This window comes from Microtus ochrogaster, unplaced genomic scaffold (genome assembly GCF_000317375.1).
Source record: "Microtus ochrogaster isolate Prairie Vole_2 unplaced genomic scaffold, MicOch1.0 UNK14, whole genome shotgun sequence".
In the NCBI taxonomy this organism is placed as follows: Eukaryota; Metazoa; Chordata; class Mammalia; order Rodentia; family Cricetidae; genus Microtus; species Microtus ochrogaster.
This window is the reverse complement of record NW_004949112.1, coordinates 4719451-4728351: the sequence shown is the minus strand read 5'-3', so window position 1 is coordinate 4728351 and position 8901 is coordinate 4719451. Positions and strand designations below refer to the sequence as shown.

The 8901-nt window shown below is 37.6% G+C and overlaps 1 pseudogene; it reads right to left on the bottom strand.

Moving 5' to 3' along the window:
• Positions 1–1387: 1387 nt before the first annotated feature.
• On the bottom strand, positions 1388–7244 carry LOC106144341 (annotated as a pseudogene).
• Between the last annotated feature and the right edge of the window lie 1657 nt (positions 7245–8901).

The window sequence follows — 8901 nt, the reverse complement described above, 5'->3', positions numbered from 1 at the left end:
AGGCACTTAAATACTCTAACCAAACTATAAAAAAGTAACATGACATAGTGCCAGAAACTAGATACTAACAACTTTTTCCATATAGATGAAAATATGATATCACTGATTTTGTTTTAATAAAGAAGTTTTTATAGAATTCTAGGAGAAAAATAGATTGATATTTTCTTAAGATTACAGATTAAAAGCAAATATCTGTCACATTTATAGGGATTAATACTTCGCTTTTCAACAAACCAGAAAATAAAATACTATCTGAAACTTTTTAAGCATAAGATTTTATAACCTGTCCTTAATTTGTTTATGTACTGTACTTTCCTTTCTTCATATATATTTTTTGTCCCTAATGTTTCTTCCTTGACTCACTCCAGGGAACACTACAGTTGCCTATCACTGATGCAAATTCCCCAGAATAGAACTTTTTTAGCTCAGTGTCTTTGAGTGTCATATTTCTCTGCATGTATGATATGGATGAATTAACTTTCTAAGTGATATTTACTTTTTAGCTCCCACTTAAGGGTCAATTATCCCCTTACTCCTTCTTTTAGCGTGTTCACGCCTACTCTAAGCATGCAAAGTGCAATGGCCCTGCAGTGTTATTTCCCTTAAAACTGCTGCTCAGCCAGGCTTGAAACAAATGCTAAATCCCACTTAATCTTCAGTATAATTAATAGTCAATATTCAGTTATTCACACTGAACTACATTGTGTTGGGAGTGTTATTCACTCATGATTCAAAGCTGAAAAATCACACCTGCATGATAACCTTTTTGTGAGACACTACTCTTTTTGATTAAAAAAAAAAACTATGCTATGTCATTACCCAAAAATCATACTTTACACAGTTGAATGGAAAATATGATTAGTTGAGGATAAGACAGTATTTTTATTTTAAGGTGTGGTTATTTATTTGCTACTCTTTTTTAGCTTTTATTAATTTTGTATATTTCACATTATGCATTTTAATCCCACTTTCTTTCCGTCCCCTCACATCCACCCTCTGCACTTGCAATCCCCCTCCCAAAACCAAATTTAAAAGAAAAACCAAAATCTAAACCAGACAAACAAACAAAACAACACACACACATATATACACAAAGGGGAATCTTGTTATGGAAGCTATAGTGTGGCCCAGTTTAGTCACAGTTATTTTCCCTTTAGTTTATCCATCTTTACTCACAAGTGTTTCTTGTCATGAGTTTTTGGTCTGGCTCGAGGCCTCTTGCTTCTGTTATAGCACAGGTAATGGGCTCTCCCTGGGGCTCCTCTTGCTTCTGTTACAGCACAGGTAATGGGCTCTCCCTGGGGCTCCTCTTGACTGCCCAGTTATCATCCTGTGTCACAAAGATCCTGCTGTTTCAGATCTGTAGTTATTTGTTATTTTAAAAGACTCATTTTGGACTGAATTCAGAAGTAGAAGCTCTCAGTGAAGACAGTCTATGTCTTCTGGCAATTTGTTCCTGGTGCTTTTCTTTGGCCGCCTTCATTCTATTAGGCAAAGTTTAGCAAATGCTGAAGTTTTCCTCCTGGCTTTTCTTAGTATGTTGTCTCTTCAGACCAGTACATGAATGTTTGAGCTGCAGGGCATGTGGAGTCACACAATACTGAATCTTTGGTGCTTTGGTCATGGGTTTCTTATCTTCTTTGTTTAAGGGCACCCTGACAATGCGTTGGTGTACATCATCTTCTGTAGAGAGATTAAAAAAGCTTCCAGATTCTGCTATCTCCTTTAGGTCCCAAAAGCTGAGGCACAGTTGTATCTACAAATATTCTTCTCTCCGTTTTTTAGAATAACCAAGTTGAATACACTGAGATTGGCATCCACAAGATATCTTTAAATAGACTTGTTCTTCCTCTCCCCAGGTCTCCTTGGTCGATAACAACAGCAGGCACACTCTACCATGGGACAAAGTACCTTGCTTCACGGGAAAACTTTGCTTGTCATTCCTGTCACTGATTTACACATAACCCTTCCACTCTTCACCCAGAGTATCAGCAGCTACTTCCATGGTCATGCACTTCTTATAGAGAGCACAGAGTTTGCATTCCTTCCCTAACTCAGTGAGTTTCTGACAGCTGGTGGTGGGGATGGAAACATTCAACTTCTTCTGGACACAGTCAACCACCTAGGAAGCACCACAAAAAAGAGAAATATGGTATTCTTATATTGTTCAGAAAAGTTTTCAATATAGTTAATGCTCAGTAAAACACAAAAGTGGTTAATAAAATCAAGGCTTTATATTTCCTATCAAAGTATCCTGTGCTGACTAGTCATACATTCACATCTTGCACCAATTTCTGATGAACTGAGTTAAGATAATTGGATGAAACTGTGTTCTGAGTATCTATACCCACTCAGGTTCCTCAAACACACAATCCATATTATACAAATTATTCCATTTGTTGTTGCTGAAGACCTGAAAGGCACATCAACCTCTTTTTATTCCTGTGGATCATGTTTTATACAAAAAAGAGGTCCATTTGAATACTGGGAAAATGTTCTGGAAAATATTATAACAGTCATATAAAGAAGTCTAGAGGGCAACCTTCCTTGGCCCTCACAGATTCTGGATATGAGCTTTCGGTGATGCAGCTTCCAGAGTTAACCACAGCTCTATAAAAGACTCTCTACACTTGAATCAAACCAGTTCTTGATTCTATTGCTTTCCCTTTCTTGCTAGAGTGAATATAAACAATGGGAAAATAGGACAGAAAAATGATCATGCTTTTTTGTTTCTAGAGAACGCCTTATTAAAACTAAGGTCCACACAAAATTCCAAAACTCGACCAGAAAACTTCTAGGACTGATCCATACATTCAACTGAGTGACTGAATAAAAAATCAAAATACAAAACTCAATAGTTCTTCAATATACTGATAGCATATGTGGCATAAAAGGAATCAGTGAAACACTGCCATTCTCAATAATCTTGAACCAACAAATACACCAGAACAAGCTTAATGAAGTAAATGAAAGACTTCTACAATGAAAACTTTAATTCTCTGAAGAAGGAAACGAAGGGAGACTGTAGATGGAAAGAATTCCCCATGCTAATAGATCGATAAAGTTAATACTGTGAAAACGGCCATCCTACCACAAGAAATGGATAGATTCAGTGCAATCTAGGTTCAATATCCTCAGCAATTAGGGAATGCAAATTTAAAATATTTTGAGACTGTATTTTACCCTCCTCCAAATGACTAAGATTGGGAAAACACATGATAACAAATGCAGACAAAGATGCAGGATATTAGTACCTTAATAAATAGTTTATGGAACTCTATAACCTACTTCAGAGATATCTAGTTATCCATATTCATTTCTGCTCTACTAGCAATACCTAGAACATAGAGACAGCTTAAACATCTATCAACATTGAGTAAAGTTGTAATGAAAATTGTTGTAATGAATGAGCAAGGAGAACATAGTAGATATACATAATAGAATTTTACTTAACTGTAAGGGAAAATAAAACAACAAAATTTGCAAGTAAATGGCTGGAACTGGAACTCAGTCATCCCAAGTGAGGTAGCAGACTCAGAAGGACAAACACTACATTCTTCTTTCCTCTCATGTGTGGATTCTAACTTTGACTTTTAAAATTTAAGTTTTGCCACATGCTGTTAAAAGGGCTTTGGACTTTGTTAATTGTGATGTTCCCAAATGAAAAATATCAGTATTTAATGAGATACCTAAAATGAGTGTTCACTAATCAAACAATGTGATAGGAAGTATGCTGGCTCCTAAGAACAATCCAATTATGGTCAGATTGTTGAACAAATCTGATAAGTGATACACATGTCAATTTCCCCCTGGGTATAGCTGTGGTTACTCTTCACAGAAGAAATGAATGAAAAAGCACAGGAATTTTTCAAGTGCTTCTATTTTAATGCTTTCTATAATTGCTTATGCTGGATGACGTAGAATGGAGTTGAGTGAATTCTTTTAGTTGCATGAAGAACCAGATTTTAACAGTAACAGGGTCTCTTGGCTAAAGAAATTATTTTTTCCCTTTATTTATTTATTTTTTACAAAGTAAACAAATTATCTTCTTCATTATACATACTAATCCAAGTTTCCACTTCCTCTCCTCCTCCCATTCACTCCATATACCCTCTCACCCCACCCCCATCCAATCCCAGAGAGGGTAAGGCACTTTGCTTTGAGGAAGTACCAAGACCCTCCCTACTATATCTAGGCTGAGCAAAGTATCCATCCAAAGAGAATAGGTTCCCAATAAGCCTGAACATGCAGTAGAGATGATTCTGGTGTCACTGTCAGTGGCCCCTCAGTCATGCAACTGTCAACCACATTCAGGGGGACTAGTTTGGTCCTATGATTGTTCCTTCCCAGTCCTGCTGAAGCTGGTGAGCTCCCATTAGCTCAGGTATACTGTTTCAGTGTGTATCCCCATCATGGTCTTGATCTCATTGCTCATATTCTCATTCCTCCCACTCTTCATCTGGACTCTGGGAACTCAGTCCAGTGTTCCAATGCAGGTCTCTGCCTCTGTTTCTATCAGTTGCTGGATGAAGGTTCTATGGTGACTTTTTAAGATAGTGATCAGTCTGACTACAGGGCAAGGCCAGTTCAGGCACCCTCTCCTCTATTGCTTAGGGTCTTAGCTGGGGTCATCTTTGTGTATTCCTGGGAATTTCTCTAGAGCGAGGTTTCTTGTTAGCCCTGCAATGGCTCCCTCAAACAAGATATCTCTTTCCTTGCTCTCATCTCTGTCCTTTCTCCTTCTCTATTATTTCAAGTTCTCCTCACCCCTTCCTTTCTCCTCTCCTCTTCCCGGACTTCCACCATCTCTTCTACCCCCACCCCCATGCTCCCAATTATTTCAGGTGATCTTGTCTGTTTCCACTTTCCAGGTGGATTTATATATGTTTTTCTTATGGTTCACCTTATTACTTAGCTTCTCCAGGATAATGAATATAAGCTCAATATCCTTTGTTTATAGGTAGTATTCACTTATGAGTGAGTACATGCCATATTCATCTTTTGGGGTCTGAGTTACCTCACTCAAGATAGTTAGTGTTTTCTAATTCCATCCACTTGCTTGCAAAATTCAAGATGTTATTATGTTTTACCACTTAGTAGTAATAATGTATAAATGTGCCACATTTTCAAAGGATCTGAGGTGATAGAAAAGAACTTGTCTCATAAGTATGAGGTCCTGAGTTCAATCATCCAGAAACCCCATTAAAGAAAAAAGAAAAAGTCATGCATAAAAGTGGAGACTTTTAATCTTGGCACTGGATAAACAGAGACAAGCATATCATAGTGGTTCATTTGGTGGGCCATTCTAGCATACTTAATGAACGCTAGGCTATTAAGAGACGTTCAAATACTATTTATTTTCATACTTCCTGAAGAACAACAGCCAATATTGGTCTTCAGCTTGCATTCAAGCATGCACATGGTACACCTACAGACATAGAAACATAAACAAACCCCTAAAGTTGAAGAGAATTAGTGAGTCATTGAGTTATCCCGTATTCAAAGATACAAATTCTTCCATTGTTTATTTCATAGATCTTTAATGTGTCACTTTTATTTATCTAATCCAACGTTTGCAAGCTGAAATCTGGCATCTCACAATAACAGGAATATTTGCATCAGCATGCCTTCTGTGACATGTGAGAGTCGTTTTGTATGCCAATTTGTGAACATGTAGTATGTATGTGTACAATTAAACAAATTTCTGGTGTTTCTGTGAAGGTGTTTTCTAAAGTAACTTAATACCTATGTTCAGTTAACGTTACAGAGTAGAAACTAGATTGTCTGAGTGGAGACATTCTTTTATTGGAGGGTCTCAAGGTGGAGTAAGTCTACTTGTGTGTTATAATGAGGTCACTTGTTGGCCCCTGGCTGCTAAGCTCCATAATAATCACACAGAAGCTGTATTACTTAAATCACTGCTTGGCCCATTAGTCCTAACTTCTTATTAACTAACTCTTACATATTACATATTAATCCATCTCCATTAATCTGTGTATTGCCATGTGGCAGTGGCTTACTGGGTAAAGTTGCAGTGCCTGTCTCTGGCAGGGCTACATGACTTCTACCTGACTTTGCCTCCTTTCTCCCAACATTCATTTTAGCTTTCCCCATAAATCTACCCTATCAGGCTAAACCAGTTTCTTTATTAACCAATGGTTTTCACAGCATACAGAGGGGAATCTGACATCACATATCCATTTCTCTTTAAACAAAAAGGAAGGCTTTAACTTTAACATAGTAATATTACATAGAAAAACAGTTATCAAGCAAGAATTACAGTTACAATATGTATATTTACTTTATCTTTTATCATAACTAAGGAAAACTAAAACTATAATTATAAATTCTTCAACTCCATGAAAGACTCCAGAAGGATCCAATATTACCTAAGTAAACTGGAAGTACCTTGTAAGCTACTTTCAAAACTCCAGAATTGACAGAGACATCTTGCTACACACTCATCCAAAGTTCTTTTATATCAATGGGACAACCATCTTTGGTCTACATGCCCATAGTATTCAGCAGACTTTTCCACAAAGCAGGAAATCTCAAAGACAGTTCTGCCTTTATTAGCAGTTTGTCCTCACTTTCTTCGGTGTCCTGCAGAATGTCTATCAGACTCTTCAATGAAACAGAAACACTGAAGGACTGTCTCACCTTTTCTGTGGGCCCTACATGTCCAGTTCATCAAGCAGTCCATACAAGACAGTTTCTTGCCCAAATGACTATCCAACTCCATAAGCAGCTTCTTCGGTGTCCATCATCCTCTTGAAATAACTTGGTGCTGCCAGCAGCACCTGTGTCTTATTGTCATAAAATGTCTTAAGCTCTTTGTGGCATATTATGCCCATCTGTGCTGTATGTGCCACCAAACAGTTCATGAGGTGGGCAAGGGGCTAGAGATTGAAACACACAAAAAAGACACAGAGACAGAGAGAGACACAGGTCATTCTTGAAGCTAGAATGCCCCAAGAATGACCCCATTATTGAATCCAAGGGCAGCTTATATAGGGATAGCCACGCCCCAGCCAAACTCAACAGAAACTACTCTCCTGCCATCAGGAACTCTTGAGGGTTTCTTGCTCAGAGCATCTGCAGGTGCTCAGATAAGGAAAAAACAAGTTGTTTACAAGAAATTCAGAATCTGAGGGTTTGTAGCTCCCAATCTTCATAAAACATTTTAAATGCCATATTCCATAGTCTTTGAAAGGCTTGAAGACTGCCTGCCCATCTGAATACATCTTTGCACATCTAGAAAACCTACCTAACATAACTACAAGCCTGACTATTATAGATGACTATCTATTAACCTATGTTTCTTAACTATACAATACATTTTTTTAAATGAGCTGGACAAACACAATATCTTACTCAAGATCAAAAATACATATGCACAGTATAAGAAAATTGTCCTTAAATTTGTATCAATAAACCAAGATCCATATCAATGCAAATCTCTACAAGAATATTCCCCTTTAAATGTAAACAAACATTTATAAGCAATATTTGGGGTTATGGGTGTAGTTCTCTCCCTACTGCTTCCTGCTTTTTGTTGAACAAAGTAATTTTTGGGTGTCCACATTGACCTTTCAGGGGGTCTTTTTGCATCAAACCACATTAGCCTGGAATGAATCCACAGGTGTTAATCCTCTGTGGAAACAAAATAAGAACCTCTTTTCCAAAGCAACATATCCTCAGACCCAAGTTTGGAAGTCATGATATCTTTAGAACATATATGCTGGTTTAGCTTAGGAGCCCAAACAATGAAATGTCTCTCTTTACTTAACTCCTTCACAGTCAAAAAACTCAAAACACAATAAGGTACATAATCTAGACTCTCTGCAATTTTTCCATCTTTACATGGTTTATTTGTTTTTACTCTATTAATTTTTAATATTTATTTTATTATCTTTATTCCTTTAATCTATGATTGTCTGTACTGTCTCTTTAAAGATTTTGTTTCATTTTCTAAAAACCATTCTTTTTAACTGTTTATACTTTTCTTCTTCTCTCTCTGAAGCCTACACACATTTATCCAAACACTGTGACCCATTTAGAGGTCTTTTATGTCTGAATCTGTCCTATTGTGTAGTGTAGGAGGTTCTTCTGTTAATGTGTTGCTTTAATTGGACAATGAATAAAGAAACTCCCTTGGCCTAATTGATAGGACAGAACTTAGGTAGGCAGGGGAGACAGAGCTGAATTCTGGGAGAAAGAAAACAAATTCAGAGAACTGCCATGGAGCCATCAGGTCAGACATGCTGAACCTTTTCTGGTAATCCATGACCTCATGGTGATATACAAATTAATAGAAATGGGTTAATTCAAGATGTGAGAATTAGCCAATAAGAGGCTAGAGATAATGTGCCAGAAAGTGATTTAATTAATACAATTTCTGCATGGTTATTTTAGGTGTAAACTAGACACGCAGCTGGGATGAAAAGCAGGCCCTCTCTCCATCAACACTTGGTGCTTCAATGTGGTCGACTAACTCCACATAAAACCTAAAAGAGCTTGAAAAGAAATTCTAGATGCAAATATAGAGTTTTTTACTGTTTGCTGGCAGCTACTGCAGAGAGATTTTCCTGATTCAGTAGCCACACAGGAAAAAGAGTGGCAGTTTTAAAATGTCAGCTTTCAGGGCTATGCTGCCAGCGTGACCTCTGTCTCTGGTGGGAGACAGCATTTGGAAGGGGTTTGTGGGCAGATTGCTATAGCTTGCTTGATGGCAACTTGGACTAGCTGTATGCTTGGAATTTTGGCATTGTGCATGGCTCTGAGGCACAATTGGCTCCACCATGCTGGACTATGCAGAGCAGGGGGGGCAGGAATGACCATGTTTATCATAATTACAGTGCAGCTTAAGTTTTAGACTGGGCAGGAAAACAGGTGGTACCA